Raw genomic sequence first — 26472 nt, forward strand, 5'->3', positions numbered from 1 at the left:
AGAAATTTATGAGTTGTTTGCTACATGAAAAGAAAAATAGAGGGGAAAGCAAGGAAGGAGCAAACTGACAACTAAAGACAGACAGAGAAAGGTAAGAAGAAACAAGAGTCTTCGATCAAAAAGCAAATGGCGCTGGTGAGTCTCTGTTGCTCTTTGCTCAGACCTGGCTCTGCAGACCAGTGGTCTGAAGCTCCGACACTTCTGGAGAAGACGACACACAAGCAACTACAAAATGTTACTGGCTTTCTGAGAAACTGGAAAACAAGACAAGCCCCCTGTGGATGGGGCCTCCAACAGAATCTGGCTGCTGGAAATGACAAAGAACCCAAAGTACAGTATGTCTTTAGTCTGTTTGAAAACGCTGAACAAGGTTTAACACAGTACACAAGCACAGAGTCCAAATGAGCAGGGGGCAGAGGATGGAGAAGTATGGAGTAAGACTGTACAGATTAGTCCTTGGGAGGGGAGTTCTTTGATCCTGAATCAGAAACAACAGTCTCCTGTTTGTTCCTTCATGCAATAAGTACTAACCTCCTATGTGTTCCAGATATTGTTCTAGGTACTGGGGAGACAGCACACACAAGACAGACCGGGAATCTGCTTTTCTGGAGTTTATAGGCTAGGAGCAAAAAATAAATATACAAATACACAAGCACATGCATGCTTTTGTATATATTCAAAGAAAACAAGCTGGGGGCAGGAGGATAACCCAGGTTCACGAGAGCACTTTGGAGAGGATGGTTAGGGAAAAATCTCTCTCAGCTCTTACTGAGCTGAGACCTAACTAATGAAAGGAAGTCAGCCTTCTAAAGTGATCTGCATACCAGCAAGAGAGAAGAGAACTGCAAAGACCTTAAGGTTAGACACCCACGTGGGACATGTGAAGAATAAAACAGGGGCCAGTGTGACTGCAATAGTGAGCCATGGGAGAGGGGAGGGAGATAAGGGACAAGTATAGGCAGGAGCTACATCATGAGTTTGTATTTTCTTCTAAGTGCAATGGGAAGCCAATGGAGGATTTTAAGTAGGGGAGTGACAGTTATGTTTTAGAAGACTGTCTGGGCAGCTACCTCCGGTTGATGGCAGGGGGGAGCACAGAAGCAGAAAGATAGGTCAGGAGGCAATCTGGAAGTCCAGAGGGAGATGTCAGGTTTGGACTGGAGTGGTAGCAGAAGAGATGAGAGAAATAGATGGATGTGGGTAAATGCAGAGAGTTTTCAGTAGGTGATATTGACGGAGAAGATGTGGGAAATGAGGGGGAAAAAGCAACCAAGGATGATGTTTAGGTTTGAGACTCAAGCAGTCAGGTGTATGTAATGGGGTCCTCTACTGAGATGGGGTTAATGAGGACGGGCCAGCCTGACAGAGAAAGTTGGAGTGAGTAAGAGTTGTAATCTGGGGGTACTGAATTCAAACTGCCTCTCAGACATTCCAGTCTGGAAGTCAGGGTTAAAGATGGCAGTTGGCAAACAGAAGTTATGTAAAGCAATAGGACCCAACGAGATTATCCAGAAAAGGAATACAAAGAAGTCCAAAGATCAGGCGTTAGAAGCTTCCTAATAGTCGGAGGTCAGGAGGAGGAAGAACATCAGTGAGGTAGAGAAAATAACAAGAAAATGTGGGTTGACATCAGCCAAGAAAAGAAAATATTCCATTAAAAAAGTGTCCTACTATATCAAATGTTGCTAAGTAACACGAGAAAAAAGCATTGATGTCATAAACCATCACATACGACAAGATGGAGGTCAGCGGTGCCCTTGACAGGAGGGACAGCCAGGGGACTGGCAGGAATGGAAGCCTCATGAGGTGGACTGAACAAACAATGAGGAGACAGAAGCAGAGATACCGAGAGTTCTTTCTAGAAACTCTGTAATCAAGGAGAAGCAGAGAAACAAAGTAGGTAGGATAGGGGTCAAGGACGGTTTTTTGCTGTTGCTGGTGTTAACTTCATTGTCAAAGATACAGAGGAGAAGAGAGTACAGTATAATAAATCCCCGGTGTCACAATCTCAACTCCTCGTCACACTTCTTTTACCTAGTCCCCCACACATTCCCCACTCTCCACCCACAGGGTTATTTTGAAGCAAATCCCAGACATCATTTCAAGGAAAGACTGTTTGGGGCTTAAATGAGGAATACGCTTTGCTCTAAAAGACAAAAAACCCCACTAAACAATTCTTTCATGGAGAAAATTCCAGCTCTACAGCTTTAACAGACTGACTTCAATAAAAGGTATGAACTTTACTTCTCCTTTAAAGCAGGAATTCTCTAACTATGGCCCACAACCAACTGTGAGGCCATGAGGGGCTTACGGGTGAACAGCAAACTGATGGCAAGATCTAAGCCTTTCCATCAGTTCTAATGGTGGAAGAGAAGTCCAAAATCATGGTCTTTTGTTTGCTTTTTCTATTTTTGGTTTTCGTTTTGTGCATGAATAAGTAGTATAACATATTAAGTAAGTTATTTAGGATTACTAAAATTAATACATTCCTAGAGTCTGCAAGATGCCTCTCATTCAAAATTATGCTAAGAAGTCTTAGTGCCACACAATGCCTAGTACTGTTGCAGAATATATATGTATGATTGGAATTTCTATAAATTGAAGGAATTTCACCCTAATCACCCATGCAGGTCTTGAGCTGCTTACTGTTTGCAATTCTTCTATTCTTGCTTTTTGGCTATAAATTACTTAGCTCCGTCAGCAACAAGTTAGTGTATTGTGGGTTGTCTGGGCAAACCCTCAGTATATAGGGACGCATATTTATATCACTGATATAAATTTGCTACTTGTTCATTCACTGATTATCTGTGTTACTGGGTACAAAGATTTGAGACACAAAACTTAAAACACAGAAAATTCTATACACTGTTAACTTCTGTGGTTTGAGGGGGGCTTGACATTTTTATTTCAGTTGCAGAAAACCTCAATCCTGTTGAGACAGAATAGCAGTTAAGATCACAAACTGGAACTTACAAACTCTAGGTTCAAACGAAGGTGTTGCTACTTAGTAGCTGTGTGACCTTGGGAAGTTATGTCACGTAACTTTTCTGTTCCTTAGTCTCCTGTGGCTACTGACGATCGGATATACAAATAATCCACAGGAGGAAGAAGAGATAAGAGCTAAGGGCTGTGAAACAAAGTCCCAGGAACTCTGAAGGGCCAGAGCTGCTTCTATGTCAGTGCAGCCAGGTCTTCCTCATCAAACAATGACAGCGACAAGGACTAACGTCCCCCAAATGCTTTCACATACCCAGGCTCCTGCAGTGCCCCACAACAGTGCTATGAAGAAACGGGGTTACTGACCTCCCTCGGAAGGTTAGGAAAGTGAGCTTTAGGTAGGTCAAATGATCCGTGACGCCAGAGTGGGGACTGGAAAGAGTTGTCTTCTGATTCCAGGGTCACTGCTCTTTCTCCCTCCCCAGACAGCATCCTCAAGAGGTGATGGAACATGACAACAACCTCAGAGCCTCCCTCCAGAACCAAGAACATCATTCTGACAAGGGCTCAATGACACATTTGGTTAAGACGTGTCCTGAGAGAGTACCCCTGTCTTGGATCTGGGGGACCACACGTGGTGACTGGGTGCCACGGCAGAGATGTACTTCCTCAGAGGACATACAGATTCCAATAATCTTAAGATGAACAATGTTTCAAACGTACCAGAGAGGCTCACTACTTCATGAAACTCCAAATTACCCTTTAAGAAAAGAGTAGGATAATTCATAATCCTACTATTATTTATACTCAGGTTACTTTTTGAATAAGTTTGTATTTTTACATATCAGGCTTCCCTGAGGTAAAAAGTATCTATCATCACCATCATCATCACAAGTGCCTGATGATGCCTGGCATGCAGTCAGCCTCAAAAGATATCTGTGGAATGAATGAATGAGGTCAACAGGCCACACCACAGAATTCTTTAATTCTAATGTTAAACATTCTGACGGAAATTTATTTGTCCCCAAATCATGGTAGAATACTCATGGTCAACAATGAGGCCATCCTTTCCAATTCAGATAGTTTTAAATAACTTGTTATAAACATGTATTTCTTTCCATTAAAGTCTTCTGAGAATGGATCTAATTTGTTTTATTTTCTTGGAGGAAATCTATCTCTGAACTTGAAAGAATGCTCTACTGTTTAAAAGGGAAAAATAAAACAAAACTCAGTTTGCTGAGAGGTAAGTACAAGGATCTTTAAGCAGACACACTACATATAGAGACAAATGAACACTGCTCCTTTCAAAGCAACCCTGTTGGGAAGCTATAAATATATTCCAGTGATACTGGCTTTGAGCAAAAAACCTGAAGAATGCCTCTTCTGGAATGGCCTTTATGTCTGTGATCAGTTTCATGACATACCAGAAAACTTGTCATATTACTTTATGGTCCTGGCCAAGTTTTAACCAAAACTGACTCTAGCCAGTTTGATTACCACCTATGTGGCAGACTTAGTCATGAAGAGGTCTTGGCCAGAATCAAATCAAACCCACCTTTAAGGATGAATACCATCAGCATAAAAATCTTCAACAAAACGTGCCAAGGGTTCTAAAGGAAAATTCCAAAGGGAAACTTCCAAGATAACTTGAACAACAGCAACATCACTAGATGGTCTGTGTAGCCCCTCAAGGTGAACTCATACACAATTCTGTGCAAACTGTAATCTAAAGAGCCAAGACAGTCTTGTATAAAACAATGCCATTAGGTCTCAGCCATCTTTATATTATTCCCTTGGAATAGTGTCCTGTACATAGTAGGACATGTGGCAAATTCTTTTCAAAATAGATTTCCCTGGGGAATAATCAAACTATGAAATTACCATCAGTGGGGCACCTGGGTGGCTCAGTTGGTTAAGAGTCCGACTTCGGCTCAGGTCATGATCTCACAGTTCGTGGGTTTGAGCCCCGCATCAGGCTCTGTGCTGACAGCTCAGAGCCTGGAGCCTGCTTTGGATTCTGTGTTTCCCTTTCTCTCTGCTCCTCTCCAGTTCACACTCTGTCTCTCAAAAATAAACATTAAAAAAGTTTTTAAAAAGAAATTACCATCGGTAATAGCAGGGTCTCCATCCACTAAACTTTTTTTCCTAAGGAGGGAATGTGGTGCTGTATTTCATCATTATCAAAAGTAGTTTTTAAGAGTAACAGACCAGGGTGCCAGGGTTGCTCAGTCAGTTAAGCGTCCAACTTCAGCTCAGGTCATGATCTCACAGTTCGTGGGTTCAAGCCCCACGTTGGACTCTGTGCTGACAGTTAACTCAGAGCCTGGAGCTTGTTTCAGATTCTGTGTCTCCATCTCTCTCTGATCCTCCCCTGCTCAGGCTGTCTCTCTTTCTCTCTCTCTCCCAGAAGTAAATAAACATTTAAATTTTTTTAAAAAAATAGGAGTAACAGACCATCTATTTGATTTTATTGCCTCCTATATCTACTGGCAAATAGAAAAAATGTCCTTCCCAAATGGTGTCTTTTAAAGAAGAAATTTTTATTTTTAAACAACTGAAACGTAGGTTGAAGAGATTTCAAAGTCTATGAAAAAGCACTGGCATCTATATCATTCTTTTCTAAATTTTGAACTGGCCATCAAGATAAAAATGAAAAAATTATAGAAGACCTACCACCATGACAAAGGTAATGGAATTAACACTTAGAATGTGCCTGCTATGTGTTAAGTACTGTGCTACATGTAATCTTCAGGAAACCTAACAAGAGGTACAGCCATTCTCACTTCTACAGATAAAGAAACTTGAAACTTTACGAAGTTAAATATAGATATACAAGCTAACATATTAGAGGGCAGGGCTAAGGTTCAAACCCAGGTTTGTCAGAATCCAAGACTCTGTCCTTTACCCCTTAAATATGAATTCTACCCCAGAAGTCTAAGCAGAAGGCCTGTTGGTCAGCCATGTGTCACCAACAACAGTCATCTGATAAAAATGAAAAAACTTGACAATGTTGGGGTGGGGGAGGATGGGTGAAATAGGAGATGGGGATTAAGAAGGGCACTTGTGATGAGCACCAGGTGTTGCAGGAAGTGCTGAATGACTATATTGTATACCTGCAACTAACATTACACTGTATGTTAACTAACTGGAATTTAAATAAAAACAAACAAACAAATAAATAAAATAGAACCACATGATCAGCTATTCCACTTCTGGGTATTAAAAAAAAAGTACTTGCCAATGTTTAAAAATAAGGGGTTTTATGGGGCACTTGGGTGGCTCAGTCAATTAACCGACTCTTGGTTTCAGCTCAGGTCATGATCTCAGGGTCTGTGAGATCAAGTCCTGTGTCAGGCTCTGTGCTGGCAGTGCAGAACCTGCTTGGGATCCTCTCTCCCCTTTGCTTTGCCCCTCCCCCCACACTCAAAATAAATAAACTTAAAAAATTTAAATAAGGGGTTTTACATAAAATATGGATCTGGACTTCTATATCAAATTCACTTCACTCATCTGCCTACACAGGCTAGGCAGATAATGCCTTTAAGTCTGTGAACCCTGCTATTCTCTGTTGCCTCCCCAACACTTTCCTTTAAGGCAAAAACCAAAACTAATATTCCACCTGTCCCATCTTACCTGGGTATTTCATAGGAACTTCGAGTCACGCCACTGTGATGAAATAGAACATAACCACGGAGGTCAAGTACAAGCTTTTTATACAGAATTGAAGGCCAAAGAGTTAAGTGACCAGTTCATCTTCACAAGAAATAGGACTAGATCTCGAATGTTCTTAATCTTGTCTGCTCTGCTACTCAGCTTCTCTTTGGTGGCCAAACCTATGTCTGAGTTAATGACCTGTGAAGTAGGGTATCACTATTCCTCCAGAATTCTGTTTGATATTTCTATCATGAGCTTGCGTTTCTAATAAACACTGCTTGTACTGCCAAAACTTCAAATCTATTTTCTTTTATTCACCAAAGGGCTCCTATGCACAAATCACTCTGCTTTTATAGATCCACTCCTTGGCCTCCCTTCCTGTTCTATCAGAAGCTGCCAACAGCATTTGTAGCTGAATACCACAGGGTAAAAGAAGGTATGAAGAAAGCTGCAAAGAAGCACCCCTGACTTCTAACTCACAGGTCAAGGACTGGGAAGATGAAGAAGGTGATACTGGTAGGCAACTCAAGCCTACTACCCTCTGGAGGAGACACAATTTTAATTTTTTAATTTTTACGTCTGATATTAGCCAGAAAAAATCAGTTTGAGTTATTCTCAATTATCATATAAATGCTAAAGCATATTCCAATCATACAAGCTGGCAAATTCTTGTCCTTTCTCTCAAAGGTACTGAGTTGATCAAATTTAAGTTTTAAAACTTCCTCTCCTGGAACAGAAGATACTAAAGAGACAGCTTGTCAAACTGCAAGTTATTTTTAGAGGTGTTTTTAGCATATGCGTTAGCAAATATAGTTCCTATTTTTTAAAAGGCAAAACGTCATGTTGGAGTCATTCCAATGTTTCTATATGTGACTGAAGCCAGAAACAGCATTTGTGAAAATACCACTCTTGAGGGAAGTACACCACATTAATAATGAGTTGGGCCTGAAAAGATTTTAGGATTTCAAAGTAAGCAGTTTCCACGCTTCTCTAATAAATCAAGAAAGAATAGACACTCACACTACTAAGCAGGAGAATTTTTTAAAATTTATACCAAAATGATATTTCTTTGCCATTTGTTTTCATTCCTGACCTAATTTCTTTCTGGTGATCTTGAATGAATATCCATTCTTATGTCCTTTAAGTGTCTTGCAAGGTAGCCAGGCCAACTAGCTTTCCCACTGGACTGCAAACCACTCTGGAGCCCTGTGTTCTGGTATCAGCTCTGAGTATCTAATATCAAATACCAAAGATTTGCTACATGTGCTTCATCAGTCTCTTCATCTGTCTCTGCTTGGTCTCAGGTATCTATAAAACTATAACATGGCATTCTAGCACATAACCCAGGTTTTTAAGGTGCCCTAATGTCCACAAAGGGACAAGTCATGGCAGTATGGCTTACCGGGTGGGATTACTTCTTGCTGATGCTCTGAGACTGCACAGCGGTTTGACTTCAAAGGCTTGGGACTCAGGATGCCTGACTGTAGAGCCTAGCTCCACCATTTACTAAGTGTGCAACCTGAGGAAAGTCACTGAACCTCTCTGTGCCTCAGCCACCTCAGCTATAAAAGAAAACTGCTAAGAGAGTTAAACATTAGTAGGTATTGATAGGACTTAGCACAGCTCCTGGTATGCAGCAAGATTTAGTATTTATTATTTATCTCTTTTTGATGCCTTCACTGGCATGCTCTGTGAAGTAACATTTTGTCAGTTAGCTTGACTATATTTAGTGTCTTGATTCTTGAAGGAAACAACAATGTCAAACCCATTAATATAATTTTCTAGGATCCCAGGCAGACATCTCTGGGGCATAAATCACTATGTGGGACCAGCCATGAAGAACCACACTGCAGGTGCTTTGGAAAGTCACACTAAATCTCATAAAATAGAGGTTATGATTCACGCACGCCCTCCAGCAGGAACTCAGTGATGGGGCTTGCTACCGTCCCCTGACTCATGACTGCTATTTCTCACATCCAGAGCATCACACATGACAGATGACAATGACATGGCTGCACATGCCCACGGGCACACCTGGGTTTTACAAATGCCAAAATCCTTTTGCAAGAAAGTAAAGCAAACTGTGGCTTGGGGGAAGTTCAGGATTTTACAAACACAAGAGAAATGACATCAGGCATTTTTCTCTGGCCTCCATTTCTAGTAAAAAAATGATTAGATACTGCTGTTGAAGAGCAAGCATAAATTAACCTTATTTGGGGGCTTAAAGTTACAATTTATAGAGTTTTACTTTTTTATGAGTATGAAGACAGTTGCTATAGTTCAGTCTGATCACTGTTTTGCCTTTCATCAGCTCTTTGCAATTATTACAATAAGGAAGATACTTTGTGCCTTTCCCACACACAAGGAATATACAGATGCTACTCCATTTGATTTACTCAGTGTTTAAATTTATTAACAAACAGAATTAAAAATAAAAAAATTATAAAATCAAAGGCCCATTTCTGAGAAGCAGCATAAAATAATGCCGAAGAGCTCAGAGTTTGGTGACAGACGGGTGTGGGTTTGTGGACGAGAAATGTCACCCCTCTCTACTGCAGTTTCCTCATCTGTGTAGAGGCCACAGTTGTGCCGAAGTCTTGTAAGGCTGGCGGCACCCACCAGAGAGGTGCCTGGTGCAAAATGTGACTGAGGAAAAGCAAGGGAAGCAGAAGGAACGGAAGAAATGGAAAAAGGCATGGAAGCAGGAGAACAGGGAGTGAATTAACCCGGACTACCTAAATTGTACAAATAGTGGCCACAATCCAGGCCTTTTGCCAGAATTTAGACTCTAAAATAGCACAACTTGATTTTCTTTATTATGTAGGTTTTCCATATCCCACAAAGGAGAGAGAAAAGTGTAAAAAAACCTCCATGACACACCACCAAACCTCAACAACTATTAACACCCTACCATTCCGCTTTCCTCTACTTCCCTAAACACACTTTTTTTCTTTTGATGACACAGTTTTAAAGAAAATCTGAAGGCATCATATCAATTCAACAGTAAGTGCTTCTGGATGTAAATACTGAAAAACAATAATCACAGGGGCACCTGGGCGGCTCAGTCGGTTAAGTGTCCGACCCTTGATCTCAGTCCAGTTCTTGATCTCAGGGTGGTGAGTGCAGGTTCTGCATTGGGCCCTGCACTGGGCCCCGTGTTGGGCTCCATGCTGGGCATGAAGCCTACTTTAAAAAAAAAGTCACAATATCACTATCAGATCACTAAAACTATCGATAATTTCTTAAATAATACATAATAGAGTTGTGTTTCATTTTCTCCTATTATTTAAAACAAGAAAGGTATTTTTATATTATTTTTGTTCAGATCAAGATCCAAAAAAGGCTCAAACATGGCATTTGGTGTATAGGTCTCTACATTTTTTGACATATAACCATTCCCCTTTATACACCCTACTTTTTTCTCATTACATTTATTTGCTGAAGAAATTGGGTCATTTGTTTTGTAGATCTTCTCACACTCAGGACTTGGCTGATGTGTACCCTTGTGTGGTGTTTAACACGTCCCTCTCTCTCCTGTATTTCCTGTAAACTAGCAAGTAGATATGGAAACCTGATAAGATCCTGGTTCAAATATGTGCGGAAGGGATGTGGGCAGAATACTGCATAAGTGGTCTTGTTTCTTTTCAATCAGATCACATGAGAAGGAGTATGATATTTGGCTAGTCTACTTTTAGTGATGCTGGGATTGATCAGTGGATTCAAATGTTGTCAAGCCGATTCTCAATTACAAAGCTGCAGTTTCACTTAAGATTTTAGTATCCATTAATGACTGTTGCCTAGCTCCATTATTTCATTAGAGGCTGCAAAACAGTGGTTTTCTAGTTCTAGCTCCCTTCTGCATTTATTAGCTGTAATTCTCTATAAAGAACTTACCCTGGCACTTCCTTTCATGGGGGGCAGTGAGAGCGGAGGGTGTGCCCTGAAGGCCTCGGGCACACTGCGCGAGTACAACGTGGGGTGCTGCCTGCCCACCCCCGAATGCTGCACTCTGCCCCTCTATTGCACACGAGTCTTTGTACCTGATCATGTTGTCACCAAATCCCACTTCGGGTACGTGGTGTCTCAGCTGAAGAAGATGAAGTCTTCAGGGGAACTGTCTACTGTGGACAGGTATTCGAGAACCGCCCCCCGCCAACCTTGCAGGTGAAGAACTCTGCTACCTGGCTGTGCTATGACTCCTGCAGGGGCACCCACGTCAGGGGAGCACCGGAACCTGGCCACTGCAGGCACTGTCACCCAGTGCCAGCCAGTCATGGGTGCCCCGCACCGCACCCGGGGCCCACTCCATCCAGATCATGAAGCTGGAAGAGACTGAGGCCAGCAAGTGCCACTAACAGGCAGTCAAGCAGTTCCCCAACTCTGAGATCAACTTCTTGCTGCCACACCAGGTCTCACCTCACCACCACAAGCCCCACTTCCCCACCAAGAGGCCCAACACTTTATTTCAGATACAGAGCCTCCTTGTCCCAAATCCCCTGGGAAAACCGAGAAAGAAGAACTTATCCTGAAGTAGAGGCTGTAGGTGCACATGTGTGAACACTCGTATTTGCCTGTCTTCCTTATAGTGCAAGTAGCATACTCTGTAAATACTTCTCCATTTTATTTGTATACTTAACAATGGGTCCTGAAGAGGACGTCAGGGCAAGATGTAGACGTTTTCCTTGTTCCTTCTTATAACTGCATATTATTCCTCTTTATGAATGTACCATTTGGTTATTCAACGATTCCTCTATTGATGGCTATTTGGAAGGTTTCTAATATTGGGCTATCACAAACAATGTTGTATTAACCTGTGTCTGTCTCATTGTAGTTTTGGGGCACAACACTTAAATGAACTGTTCAGGGGCACCTGGGTGGCTCAGTTGGTTAAGAGTCTGACTTCGGCTCGGGTCATGATCTCAAGGTTCGTGGGTTCGAGCCCCGTGTTGGGCTCTGTGCTGACTGCTAACTCAGAGCCTGGAGCCTGTTTCAGATTCTGCGTCTCCCTCTCTCTCTCTCTGACCTCCCCCCCCACTCATGCTGTCTGTCTCTCAGAAATAAATAAAAACATTAAAAATTTTTTAAAAAAATGAACTGTTCAGTCCTCTCTTAAGTGAAACATGCCATCTTAAAAATTGTATTTTCAAAGTATTACACTTAATAAAAAAAGGCTGAAACCCAAGATACAATATGACAGAGTGTAAAGTTTTTTGTTTTCTATTTACTCATTTTTAAATGTTTATTTCTTTATTTTGAGAGAGAGGGGGTGTTTGCAGGCATATGGGGGAAGGGGAGAGAGAGAGGGAAGTGGGAGAGAGAGAGAATCCCATGCAGGCTCCATGCTGGCAGTGCAGAGCCTGACATGCAGCTCCCACAAACCATGAGATCATGACCTCACCAAACTCAAGAGCGGGACACTTAACCAACTGAACCACCCAGGCGTCCCAGAGAGTGGAGTTTTTTAAAGTGTGGTCCACTACACACCTGCATTGCAAACAGTCTCTTGGGGTGGGGGGGGGGCTCACACNTGACAAAAATGTGAATTTCTAAGCCCACTCCCAGGCCTTCTGAACAGTCAGGTGAGAGATCTAGTGGGGAAATTGCTGTACTCAGAATGGAAGACTGCCCTCTGCATTCAGTCATGAAATCTGAGCCAACATGATCAGCCCTGGTTTTTTTAGGAATGATTCTTCATATGCTGGAGATAATAAATACCTTCCCTACCCTTCACGGGATTTCTGTGTAGTTCAAATGCAATTATGTATGAGAAAACAGTTTGAAAACTAAAGTAAAATTAAAATGTTAATATCTAGCAATAGGAAAGGCTTCTGCTCAAGCAAGATCCCCATCTTCTCCCTCAACAAACATCCTACTTACACATTTAATCTTAAAGACACATAATTTTCCCTAAATGCCTATATTCCTTCATTGACTCATTTTTGAAGGTTCATGTAAAAGAACGTAGCCAGTTGGAATCCAAAATGCATTCTTTATGGAATACACACCGCTCTTTAGGAATACCCGCTCACCTCAGTCCAGGGTACCATATGGCAGTCATGACAAAACCTTGATCCAACACAGAGAGGAAAAGTAACTCAAGGCCACTACAGGTCTGCCTTTGATTAATTTTATACAAAAGTGGAAAATGCCTGATGCTTCAGAAATCATTGCCAGTAATGAGGCACACAAAGAAAGAAAGAAAAGCCCAACCCACCATCAATGTCCTAAAGAAGAATTTGTTCTGCCATAATTTGGTGCATGGTGTACTTTCAGTCTGGTTCTATAAAGCCAATAAATCCAGACAGGTTCAGAGCCTGTTTATTTTTAAATGACAGGCAAAACCACTATAATTTTTGTCATCTTTCCAAAGGAGAAGACTCTCCACTATTCAGTAGTAGTTTTTTCTTAAGGATCCAGAACAGTTCCTACCATGTGACTGTGAAAGTCATTCCTCCAACACAGGGCTTGGAGTACAAGGTATGGCCAAACAATACACAGGGGTAAATCTGAGAGCTTTCAAAAGAAGAAGGGATGGCTGGGAAGAAGCACTGGTGGTTTTTACATCTACCCTGAGGAAAAAAGCTTCAGTTAACATCTATTGACGAGTCAAAGAAATTAAAATACTCCTGATGCAAGACTAGAAAACTTCAGATGACTTTTCAACTGTTGGATCTGAGTAAAGCATTAAACATCCATTTTCAGAATGCATGTTAGGGGTTAGGTTTTTGGTGGATAAGTTTAAATGGTCTCCTCTGGGAATCAGGAATTTACGAATCACAGATAGAGGTGCTACTGGGCGTGTCAAATCAGAGCCCCTCTTCTCTATGAGCTGTGACCTCAGAAACAAGTCCCCTTTTCTAAATAAGTGTTGATCTTCTGAGCACACTTCAGGTACAGAGCAAACAGTGGAATCAAATTCTTTTCTCTTCACAAACACACTTCACAGTGGTACTGTATTTTGGTGAAGTGACATTTTATGTTCAGGAAAGGTACAAGGAGGGGAATTATTCACTTTTCTCCCTCTTGGTGAGAAAGGTTTCATGAAGGGAAAGGGACTTTAGAAGGCCCTTAAAGCTCTGTAAGAGAGACTAGCTGACAGAAGTGGACAGGGAAGATGTGCCCAGCCCAGGCAGTGGGATGCTAGTGGAAGAGATGATCCAGACTTACCAGTGGACAGTGGTGACAAAGCCTGTGTCACAGAATGACACAGACCAGAGGAACAGGCAGGACACCGGAGGCCAGAGGGTAAGGACACAGGAGGCCAGAGTGATTAGAAATCAAAACATCAGGAAAACCCAAGCAGTTTGTGGATGAGCCTTGAACTATGAGTGAGGCTCTTGGCCTTTATTCAAAATAACACTTGACATTTATTGAGGATTTGACTATGGGCTTTTTACTTTAAGATCTTTTATCTGGATTAAATCCATAATCAGGGGCACCTGGGTGGCTCAGTCGGTTAAGTGTCCGATTATGGCTCAGGTCATGATCTCACAGTTCGTGAGTTTGAGCCCCGTGTCGGGCTCTGTGCTGACAACTCAGAGCCTGGAGCTTGCTTACTTCAGATTCTGTGTCTCCCTCTCTCTCTGCCCCTCCCCTGCTTGCACTCTGTCTCTATCTCTGTCTCTGTCTCTCTCTCAAAAATAAACAAACATTTAAAAAAATAAATTAAAAAAAAAATAAATCCATAATCAGCAATCCTTGCTAGTGATATTTTCTCAACTTCCCTTTTCAGGAAACTAAGACACAGGGATAATTTATCCAATGTCACATAGCCAGGAAGAAGCAAAAATCAGGAGTTGAACCCTGGTATTCTGACTCCAGAGCCCATGATCTCCACCACCCCTCAATGCTGACTCTCTGGAAGAAAGCAGGGAGAGTTACCATAGGACACACTGCAGGAGACTGGCACAGCCGGCCTAGTAGAAAGATGAATTCTTCCATCTTTCTGATGGAAAGGTGTTCAGGCTGTTCTGAGAAGTAACAGGAGACACAAAGAGTAAGGTCCGATAAGCAAAGCAGAAAATGGCCTAGCACTGCCCGAAGAGTCAAGCAGGGCTGAACACAGCGGGTATCATAGAAGATGACCACAGTTTCAGTACCCTTTGAAAAATGGGATGCCAAGGATCCACCTCAGTTTGTGTCTGTGTTTTGGGTGAAGGAACAGCAGGTGGAAGGGGACAGGAATGTCAGAGAGAAATTGAAAGAGCAAGGATGGGGCACAACCCAGGGAGGCCGCATAGTGTAACAGCAGGAACGGGAGATTTGAAACCAAGGACAATTGGGTTGAAGCCTGGCACTTTCTCTTTATTTCTGTGTGTGTGTGTGTGTGTGTGTGTGTGTGTGTGTGTGTGTAAGTTAGCCCTCTGTGTCTTTGTTCCTATCCCAGCAAAGTAAAATTTTATTTTTTAACTGAGAACATTATATATGATTAGATATATAATGTATGCAAAAGTATAGTGCTTGATGTGTGTGAGTTATTCCAAAAATATTGGAAGAGAAGGAAGGGAGGGAGGGAGAGAGGGAAGGAGGGAGGGGGAGAGAGATGGGGGGAGAGAGAGAGATGGAGGAGGGAAGGAGGGAGAAAGGGAGAAAGGGAGACCACCCAGCAGCTGCTGCATCTTAGAATGGGAAAATTGGCAGGAAAGGCTTCAAAAGTGGCCAGAAAGGGAAGCCAGACTGCAGCCATATCACAAGTCCTATGAAACAGTGCCCACATGCCACATTTGCCACATAGGATACCAATGCCAGTCCTGGCCAGTCCTATTTCCAGAAGGGTCTGACAGCGCATATCAAAAATGGTTTGCCTGTTCATGTATTCCTGCCTTTGTTCGTTCAACACGTGCTATAGCCGCAGAGCCCGGCTAGGAAGAATGCACAATTGAGGAGATGTGAGAGAGAGGACCATCGCGATGTAGTGGTCCCCCTGCAGCTGTGTGGCCATCCACCTAGTGGCTCCACACAGCAGTGGGATCCAGGCACAACACAATGATAACCAAGACATAATCTATAATTGCCCCCAATTCACTTACAATCTACTAGGAAAGAGACACATGAATACATTTTTACAACACTCATCTGATCACTGCTATGAATCACTTTGGAACAGTAAAAGTACTGTTACTTTGGATGCAAAAGTAACAGAATCCTATAAAAGATTTCAAAACTGTCAATACTTTCATATCAGTGTCCCATAAATTCTTATAGTCAGGCAAGACCATATAATGGTTACCCCAACATGACTCTTCATGCAATTTATTCAACAGTCGTACTTTATCAGTCCCTTGTTCACTTCATATTGTTGAGCACAAGTGTGCCCTGAACATTATAAAACTATTCTGTGTTATATTCCTTTGGAAGAATGGAAAATATCTTACATGCACTTGATGAAGGAAAAAATTGTTTTTTTGTTTGTTTGTTTGTTTGGCGGGGGAGAGGGACTGTTATAGTCTTAAAATGCTGATGTTTCCACTAAACTCACTCAAAGTCTGGTCCCGATTACCAGCTGTAACTTCCAGCAATGTTTTGTTTCAACAATAAAACAGAGTTAATCCCATTACTAATTTATTCATTACTGTGGAGAAATGAGCTACTTTCAAAGAACCACTGCCTGCTTTGAAAATGTGAACACTACAGCTCTTTGTCCTGGCAAAAATTTCAGAAGCATTGCTTTCAATCTACCTGTAGGGCAAGATTAATTTCATTTTATTTCAAACTTCTGCAAGGTTTTAATCTCAGCATAATCAGGTTATATGCAAACAGTTTCCTAACCAAAGTTTGACTTGTCTTCTTTCAAGATCAGTAAAAACCACACAGAATAGTGAGTGCTATTGGAAGCACAGGCAGTGGTGATAACCAATCACTTCACTGGAATAAACTGAAGTGTCCATAAAATAGATCCACTGCCCAATCACTCATCCCTTTGAATAATCAAGGCCCCAATTACTTTTCAGAACTGGAAACTGCATATGCTTTTCTTGGAAAATAATGGCACCATAACAAAACAGTCTTTGATTTGTAAGATTTTGACAGTACGCAAAGGTTATTCTAGTTTTGACTACGTAGGAACCAGAAATGTCTATAATCATAGAGTATTAGAGTCAGAAGGCCATCTTCTCTATCATCTATCCAATATATAAATCTCCTCTTTATATCTCTAATAGATATAACCTCTGATGGAACCTTCCAAATTATTAGAAAGCACTTCATTATATTGATATGAAATCTCTTTATTTGTAACTTCAAATTACTGCTCCTACCTTAAGCTACTGAACACTATACATACTATGTCTAATTCCTCCTTAAATCTCAAAAAGGAAAGTATAAATAGAGATTAAAGCCGAAAACAAAAAAGAATATGCCTATGTCCTTTAAAGGAATCCAAGTTACCCAGATGAGATGAATTTTATTTAGGATGCTGAATTAACTGACAGATGTGTATTAAGATGTGGAATACTCTGAAAAATTGCAGAAAAACCAAACAATCCAGATTTTGGAAAGGATGGATGAATCTGATTCCCTAAATCATAGATCAATGAACTGAATGCCGATCTCTAGCAAAATTTAACAACAAATTATTACACAGATCAGCGTTTCTCAAACCGTGTTCTCATGAGATGACACCTATCTATTAACTTTTGAAGCATCTTTATAGAGTGTTCTTCAGAAAACAGCTTCAGAAATGTTGAAACAGTTAATTCATAATCACTTAGAAGGCAATAAATACCAGGAACCACCAGGGGTTTACCATGAACAACTTAAGCCATAAAACTTCATTTCCTTTTTTTGATAGAGTTGCTATACAGGCAGGGGGAATGCCATAAACATGGTATTTTGATTTCAATAAAGCCCATCTACCTAAAGTCAATAATCTGTATAAAGTAGTTCAATTAAATATGAATCTACCCTACTGAATCCACATCAATTCAACTTGTTTACAAGCTTTCTGGAATCCTCTATCAAATGACAGGGTGACCAGTTAAACGAGACGGAAGGAAAGGGAGGGAAGAAGGGACAAGTCTAATTGGGCATGCTTTGTGAGTCTGAGTCACTTCCCAAGGATCCTCACTTTCATTTGCAACTGTTTGCTTGCGTAGCATAGTCTCAAGTGTGCTGAGGATCAATATCAAGCAATTTGTTCTAGACAGTCCAAAGTAAACCTTTTAAAAGGAAATCAAGGCAGGCTTTGTCTGTGTCTTATCATTTTGATATTCCATTTTCCTTATTTTCCCTGCAATTACACATGATGGCTCTTTGCTAACATCTATAGCATTCTGTTTGCTTGTTTATGTGTCTTACAATATAATTTAAGCTGAATATACAAGCCTGTTTAAAACCACTAGGTACTGATAGGCATGGGAGTCAGGGTGTCCGTTCAAGAGAGCCAGACTTTGATGCCTGTCAGGCATGGATCTGAATCCTAGCTAATCACTTAACGGCTGCATAGCTTTGGGCTTGTTTGTAAATGTTCCTGAGCCTCAGTGTTCTTGCCTATAAAATAGGGTTGATAATAATATGTGCCACCCACAGCTACCATAAGCACTAGAAAAAAAGTAACTAAGTTCTCCTTCCTAGTACTCAGTCCTGAGTGGAAACTCAACAAATTGTAGTTGTAACTATTATTATCATCACCAATCTTGTGTGCCTCAATTTATTCTGAACCATGTTGATGTTCCACATTCCAGTTTGAAGATCGCTCTCTTTGATAGAGAAAGAGAAAAGCCAAATAATTGAGTGGGTCTGCTTTTTGTCATGTTAACATTATTCCATCTGCCCCAAGGAATGAGCTTAGACTTCACTTGTTCTTGTTTTGAGCAAAGCTGTTAAAGAGCCCTTTTCTGTTGTCTTGAGTACTCTTCTCCTGCCTCAGCTCAGTCTGAACTTGAGCACTGCAGGTGTTTTCTTACGAGTTTTATGCCACTCTTCTGAATTGGTCCTTGAACATGTGCTTGTCTTTCCGTCTTGGGTACATGTTCTCTTAATATCCAAGTCACTAAAAAGTTCCTTGTTCTTAGAGTAGTTCCCTCCTTTTTCTTCTTCACCCCCCAAAAATTGTGATTTTGCTTTCAAAAATCCCCTTCCTTCCTTCCATTCTCCCTCCCTTTCTCTTTTGGTAGTGCCCTCTTTTCAAGTCTCTGGACATTGAAAAATACCTACCTTTTCTCTATATTTTCCAGAAGTCACCATTACTATTTGGTTATAGTACAACCAAGTTGTATTATATACAACTTTCCTTTCATTTGCAGTTATAAAACACTACGGTCACAGCCATTCCCTCCCAAGGTTTTAGTCAATTCTATTTTAGTAACAGTTGGTTAGAACTAAGTTCACAGTAATATTTCCATCTCATTGCTTCCTCAATCTGTGGTTTAAAAAAAGAAAATGGCAGAACGACTTCCACTCTCCATGGACTGAAACATTTATCTGACACTGAGAAAGTTCAAGTCCTCATCAATGACTGTATCTTGGCTTGTGGCAATTTTGACATTTTGCTAAATCTAAGCATGTGCAGTATCACCAACCAGCCAAGTAAGGCTCTCAGAACTCACTTGTCTACACTGACCTATAATAGTTATTCAGGCAGAATCAAAATGTTTTGGTGCCACTGCCAAGAGAACAAGCTGTGCTTTGAAGTTCAGTCATGACAGTTCACAGTCACCATGTGAAGGGGGCTGGAAACAGATGAAAGTTCATACCCCCAACTCAGTAAGTGGTAGAAACCTTGCTCTTACATTCTTTGTTCATTTTGTGTTTTTGTATTTTTTTAAATTTACAGATATATACAGGTCAGATATAACTGACCTATAATTTCTCATGTTTTTGAGTTCTTCTATGAATTCATTACAACTTCCAGAATCCTAATACAAGAAGGAATTCTAATACAGGCTATAATTGACTATGCTTAAAATGTGTTAAAAAGAAACAACCCCAAAATCACAAAAACCAAAAGCAAAATCCCTGTGTGGCTATGTGTAATGGTTAAGACTTAGCTAATAGCCAGAGATAAAGAGCAATTTTAATTACCTTGCAGTTTAATCTGTTAAAATTTTACTTTTCGTTTATTGAAAAAGAGGGAATTCCATCAGAGGTTTACCTTTCAACAATCAGCGAAACATACTGAGTTCCCCCAGAGGTCTAGATAACCAAATTAAGATCACCAAGTCTGATAAGTGTAACTGAGCTTAGTTACTTCCCAGTTATCTACCGGCTGCAGACTAAGAATAGAAATACATATAAAAATATCCACCAGTTATTCAACTAGTACACATGTGCCAGATAGCTCCGTTCCCTTCCCTCATGCTCTGAATCACCAACCAAAGTTTCTCTCAATGCTAAAGATTCTTTAGCAAGTCAAAATAAAATCAGAAGAAAAGTTATTTCTTGTAAGGGTTTAAAAGTAGGTAAGGTTCCTATTTACATCCTAATCAAGCACAAAGGCTCATGTTTCATATCCATGATATATTCTTAAATGAAGTCTTGGAGAATAAAGTGTACTCCAGGTAGTGAATCAAATACAGTGACCAAGAAAACGACTTCTTGTAGAGGCTGCTTTTAGGCAATCAACTTGAACAATGGAAAACTGAGGAAGGTAGAAGGGCCCACAGTCACCCCCAGCCCCCTGGTTGAATATAAACAGGGCCATTTGGCAATCTACCTCAAAATATCCATAAGCCCTGGATGGCCAATGGGTTACTTACACCAGACACAGGTAAATTCCATATGTTCCTATACCTCCCTACCTCCCCCCTTTAATGACAGCCTCCACCATGGTCTCCTGGAGGACAGTCTCACCTTTGCTGTCCTGCCTGCTGCTCTTTTGTGGTATATTCAATAAATTTCTATCTCCTTTGTTCTGCCTTAGATGAATTCTTTTACCACCCATGAAGCCGGCCTCCACCCATTTGGGAGGCCGCACACTTCTGCCTGATACAAAATAAGTTTGCCATTACGTCAATACTGACCCACCATGTGCTGTCCTGGCTTCTAAAGCAAACTGTTGGTAAAGCAGTAGGAACCACCTAAAAAGATTAACCTCCAAAATGGAACGGTGGCGACCTACCTCAGTTCTTTCTGATGCTAACTTCAGACCCAGGAGAACTAAGAAGGTTTTAAATGCTACAGTTTAATCTACTCTGTGCTACAGAGCCACAGTGATGGGTAACAAGGAGAGGAAAGGGGAAAGAGTGTGTTTAAAAAGCCACGATTATAAGGAAAACTGGGCTTTCATAGGAAGGTATGTTGATTTGCCTTTAACTTTCAGTATTTGCTGTTAAGTTTAAATCTCCTTCCCTTAAGCTAAATTTTATCAATCAGTGCAACTCAGGGGCCACTTAAAATCATAACTTCCTTCTAAACATTCCTATCATGATATTTGCTAGCAAACACATTCCAAAAGAACAGTCACTCCCACTATATAGAAAAAGTTTAAGTGCTGAATTTAAAACGGACAAGTTGCTCTTATCCACAAAGGAGGGCCTCACTGTCCTTTGTGACCCTAGGCCTTCCGCCCCTTCTCCTTGACTCAGCAGCTGAGCTCAGCTTCCTCTCCCTGACCTTCCTTTTCCAAATGCCAGAGCACAACAGGCATTTCTAGGTCAGCAAAGGAAACTATTACTGCCTTCCAGGAGAACAGTACTTCTGTGTATGCGAAGGACTGAACAAGGACAAGGAGTCAGTAATTCATGTACTAACCCCCATTCTTGCCCCACCTAGGGCATGGCATTACCTGTCCCTTGTCTCCATTCTTCTAGGGGAGAAACCCCACCGTCCACCTCTGCAGCTGGCCATTATCAACCACCTGAACACAGCTCAGTGTTGCATAGAGAAATAACTTCCCCATCAAATCCCCTGCCATACTGCTGTAACACTGTCTTCCCGCCTGTCCCATAAACCCATGGTCATGGCCACATCCTCATCCTTTCCATCCCGTTCCATGAATCCCACGACCACTCATTTTTTCAACAGCTTCACTGACAAATAATTCACATACCATAAAATTTGCCCATTTAAAATATGCATTCAAGGGGCACCTGGCTGGCTCAGTCAGTTAAGCGTCTGACTTCAGCTCAGGTCATGATCTCACGGTTCGTGGATTTGAGCTCTGCATCAGGCTCTGTGCTGACAGCCAGCTCAGAGTCTGGAGCCTGTTTCAGATTCTGTGTCTCCCTCTCTCTCTGACCCTCCCCTGCTCATGGTCTCTCTCTCTCTCTCTCAGAAATAAATAAAACATTAAAAATTTTTTTAAATATGCAATTCAATGGTTACTCACGGAGTTGTGCAACCCCCAGTATAATCTAACTGTAAAACATTTTCATCACCCCCAAAAAATAAATCCTGTATCTATTGGCAGTCGCTTCCCAAATCTCCCCTGCCCTCACAACCCTACCACATCAGCAACCACTTATATACCCTCTGCCTCTATTGTCCCGCTCTAGACATTTTATATAAACATGTATGGTGTTTATGACTGGCTTCCTTCACTCAGCATAATGCTTTCAACATTCATCCACATTATAGCATGTATTAGTACCTTACTCCTTTTATTGCCGCATAATATTCCATTGTATGTATATATGAGATTTGGGTTATCCATTCAATAGCCAATGAACATTTGGGTTGTTTCCAATTTTGGCTGTTATGTGTAATGCTGCTACATACAAGTCTTTGTGTGAACATGTTTTCACTTCTCTAGGTCATCACTTATTTCATTTCTCTAGGTCATCATCTCCTATTTGCCTCTTCTTATCTGACCCAAAGTCAAGAATCCTCTTTAAAAAGAAAAATATTTGGGAAAAATGAATTCATGCGCACTGTGGATAGAATGAAAATAAGTGCAGCCTTTCTGGAGGACAGTCCACTAATATCTATCAAATTTTTAAGTACATGTGCACTTTAATCTAGGAACTCCACTGCAAGTACTCTACCACAAGGAGTTTGTAGATGTCTACAAGGATGTTCTCTGAAGCAGAATGTGCAATAAATATCAAAGGATTAAGAAAAAAAGACTTAAGACTGTTCAGTAAGAGTCATGGAAAAGTCCTAGAGTGGATGACTATGCCATGGGTTAGAACAATAATAATAATAAGATAAAACCATGTGGTAGTATAAAAAGCTCTCTTACATAAGTACAAGGCTTACAGAAAAATGCATTTTTAAATGAGTCCACTTATAAAAAAGTCTGTCTGCATGTCTAGAAAGCTACATTTATTTTCATAAAAATCAGAGGTTTTAGGAAGAGGGACAATGACTGCACTTCATATCCCTTTTGTACAACTTGAATTCTTTCTATAAGACAGCTTTTAGAATTTAACATGTATGTATGTTTTAAAACAATACAAATTCAAGGGCGCCTGGGTGGCTCAGTCAGTTAAGCATCCGACTTTGATCCATTCAATGGAATACTACATGGCAATGAGAAAGAATGAAATCTGGCCATGTGTAGCAATGTGGATGGACCTTGAGGGTGTAATGCTGAGCGAAATAAATCAGGCAGAGAAGGACAAATATCATGTTTGCACGTATAGGAGGATTAGGAGGAACTTAACGGAGGACCATGGGGGAGAAGAAGGGGGGAAATGGTGGGGGAGAGGGAGGGAGGCAAACCATGAGAGACTCTTGAATGCTGAGAACAAACTAAGGACTGATGGGTGTCGGGGGTGGAGGGGGGTGATGGGCATGGAGGGAGGCACTTGTGGGGATGAGCACTGGGTGTTATATGGAAACCAACCTGACAATAAACTATTTGGGAAAAAAAAAAAAAGCATCCGACTTTGGCTCAGGTCATGATCTCACCATTCATGAGTTTGAGCTCCGCGTCGGGCTCTGTGCTGACAGCTTAGAGCCTGGAGCCTGCTTCTCATCCTGTGTCTCCCTCTCTCTCTGTCCCTCTCCCCCTCACACTCTCTTACTCTCAAAAATAAATAAACGTTAAGAAAAATTGAAAAATAAATCAAGAAAACAACACAAATTCTCCTTCCAGGAGTCCTCTGATAGTCTACAGTGAGAATGTTAGGGAGTGTGAGAAAATGCACGCCAGAAAGAGAAGAGACACACCAAAGAGGAGCGGGGTGCAGAAAACAAACATCTCCTGCTTGCTGACTGATCCCAGGCAGCCCTCATTCTAACCATGGAAAGCAGCTTAGAATTCTGACTCCTACCTGCATTCCCAGAGAGACAGTGTGGCACTCAGAGAGGACAGACATCAGGCAAGCTTGGGTTCTAAGCCATAGATGCTGCCACTTATTAACAGTGGAACTTTCACTATACTTGTCCTCCCCCAAATCCTCTCGGCCAGACAGCAGAATAACCCATGCTCTTTCGCCAGGATGGCAAGAGTGATGCCAACTCCCAAGCATTCCCATCAGTCCTACAAATTTAGGCTCCAGATAGTACCTCTCAGGGAAAACTTTTGAAGATCAACGCCCAAATTCAGACCCATCTGTGTGTTTGCACAATCTCTGCAGTGTGTGTGTGCGCCCCCCTCTTCACACTGATTCAGTCTCCTGGTATTTCCTGCCCCTACAAACTCTTCTAAGGGTCTGTACCTAATAAAAATTATGCAAGGCCCTTTGGACCTAGAAGGATGGTATCAAGAACTTGCTGGCTCACAACAGAATATTTGTTTTTGATGATTGATCTGTATCCAAAGGTTGTCTTATGTAATTGTTTGCTTGTGAAAACTTGACAAAAATGATAAATGAATGGTAAATATAAGTGCTGAATGCTCATCTTATATAGGAGACTTGATCAGGATTTTGATCTGTTTGTTTGCATTTTTCTCCCCGTTTCTCCCAGTGTATAGTCACCGCCAGCCAAAGTTATCTACACAGACTTACAGACATAAAATTGTGTCTGTTTCAGGCAAATCAAACTCCCAATAAATGAGCCTATTCTTTAAGATCCGATTCAAATATCCACTTCCACGAAACTTCCTTTACTCCCTCTCCCTCCCACCCCAGCAGCTAGTCACTTCTACCTTATTACTTCCAGGGCACTCTCATTTTATATAGTAATTAGTGGTTACATACTTGACCCCTTCCTTAGGCTGTGAATGCTTCTGTCTTAATCACTGCTCCATCCACACTGCCTTGCATAATTCAATGCACATAAATGGGGGTGAAAGAAAGTTTCCTCAAACACAGGAGTGGGTGAGTGAAGATTAATTCACACTCTCAGTACAAAATACCCACTGGCTATGAAGCCTCCAGCCCCTGCAGTGTCTATCTCATTACCTTACCCTAAAATACCAAATTCTTCCTTCCAAAGAAAACTGAAGTCCAATAATGACCAGACTCCATCTTCATATGCCAAAAGGCAAAGGCAACCCTATGGCAGAAAACAAAGAATGATGTTTCAAATAATTAAATGCAGAATAAATAGCAGGATTTGGGAGAAGTGGGTTTAAGTTCTAGTACTGTCACTAACAGCTGGACTAAATTCCCCAGGTCTTCAGACTCCTCATCTAAAGAGAGGGTAAACTTGATCACTGCTAAGGCCTTCTATCAGCTCTAATACTCTAGGAATCCATAGAAAAGAAAATGAACAGAGAATCCATTCTTTCTTTTTCATTTACATAACAAATATCACTGGATGCTTGTAGTGGAGGATTGTATGTGCACCAAAGAAACCCATTTTGTTTTCCTTCTGAGACATACATTTCAAGAGCTAACTTGAAAGTAGGTATGTCTATGGCATTGAGTACTGGCCAGTGGGAAATGAGTGAAAGTGATAAGCCTTCTGTGCAATCCACCTGCTCACAATCTTCCCTCACCTCCTAGCCAGACATAGATGATCCAATGAAAGTTCCAAGCTCTTGGGGAATGCCAGGAAGTCTGGGTCACTGAATGTCTGCATGGAGCAGGGCCCTCCCTCCCCACAGCAGGAAATAAACCACTGAGATATGGGGGTTCTTTGTTATAGCAGATAGCCTACTCTAAGTAGTACCTTACATACATGGTCACCTTTAACCCTCCCAACAACCTGAGTGGTAGATATTACTATTTACATTTTACTGATGAGGAAATTCTCAGAGAAGGGAAGTAATACGTTAAGGTCACATAGCTTCAGAGTGTCACAGACAAGATTTGAACCTATGAATCTCTAACTCCAAAGTTCACCTTTATTTTTTTATTTTGTTTAAATGTTTATTTATTTTTGAGAAAGAGAGAGAGCAGAGGAGGGGCAGAGAGAGAGAGGGACAGAGGATCCAAAGCAGGCTCCAGGCTGACAGTACAGAGCCCAATGCAGGGCCTGAACCTATGAACAGTGAGTGAGATAATGGCCTGAGCCAAAGTCAGATACTTAACAGACCAGGCCACCCAGGTGCCCCCAATCTTCTTTACTCTGTGTCACACAGATGCTACCAAAGCCCTTCTGTACCCTGCTCCTTGCTCATGGGTAAGCTGGACTTGCTGCTGACAGTCCCTCCAGGTGCTATTCCAACACAAATGAACTTGTTCCTGAGAAATAGTGCAGAATATGGCAAGTGGCCTATCCTGAAACCGTAGGCAATGGAAGGACAGAGTCTGGCTTTGCTGCAATCAGATATGGAAGTAGGTCTTGTATCTGACTCAATTTGGCTTACAAACAGAAGATTAAAGCTTCCAATAAAGGCCAGATAACCAGAAATACCAGTAACATGCTCTAGGAAATAATCAAGAGATAACTATACCATTTTGATTTTCCCTTAAAAGAGTCAATTTGATATCATTAAGAGTGACATTTAAATGCTAATCGAAAAGCGTGTTTCTCTAGACAAGCATCTGCATGTTAATTAATTCTGAGGATAAGAAGACCAGCTTCCAATATGAGGTGTCAAAGGAGAACCAGCCCTCCTGTGGGGAGGAAGATAAAAGGGTATGGCAGAGACATAATTAAATTACCTGG

At 41.3% G+C, this 26472-nt stretch overlaps 1 protein-coding gene and 1 pseudogene across 4 annotated transcripts in view; one reads left to right on the plus strand and one right to left on the minus strand.

Annotated features, from left to right (window-relative positions):
• CRADD (CARD and death domain containing adaptor protein) overlaps nucleotides 1-26472 on the minus strand; it is a 176224-nt gene that overhangs the window by 52667 nt on the left and 97085 nt on the right. The window lies entirely within an intron of this gene.
• Nucleotides 10502-11120, plus strand: LOC144238383 (large ribosomal subunit protein eL20 pseudogene; annotated as a pseudogene).

This window comes from Crocuta crocuta, unplaced genomic scaffold (genome assembly GCF_008692635.1).
Source record: "Crocuta crocuta isolate KB4526 unplaced genomic scaffold, BGI_CrCroc_1.0 scaffold216, whole genome shotgun sequence".
NCBI classification, from domain to species: Eukaryota; Metazoa; Chordata; class Mammalia; order Carnivora; family Hyaenidae; genus Crocuta; species Crocuta crocuta.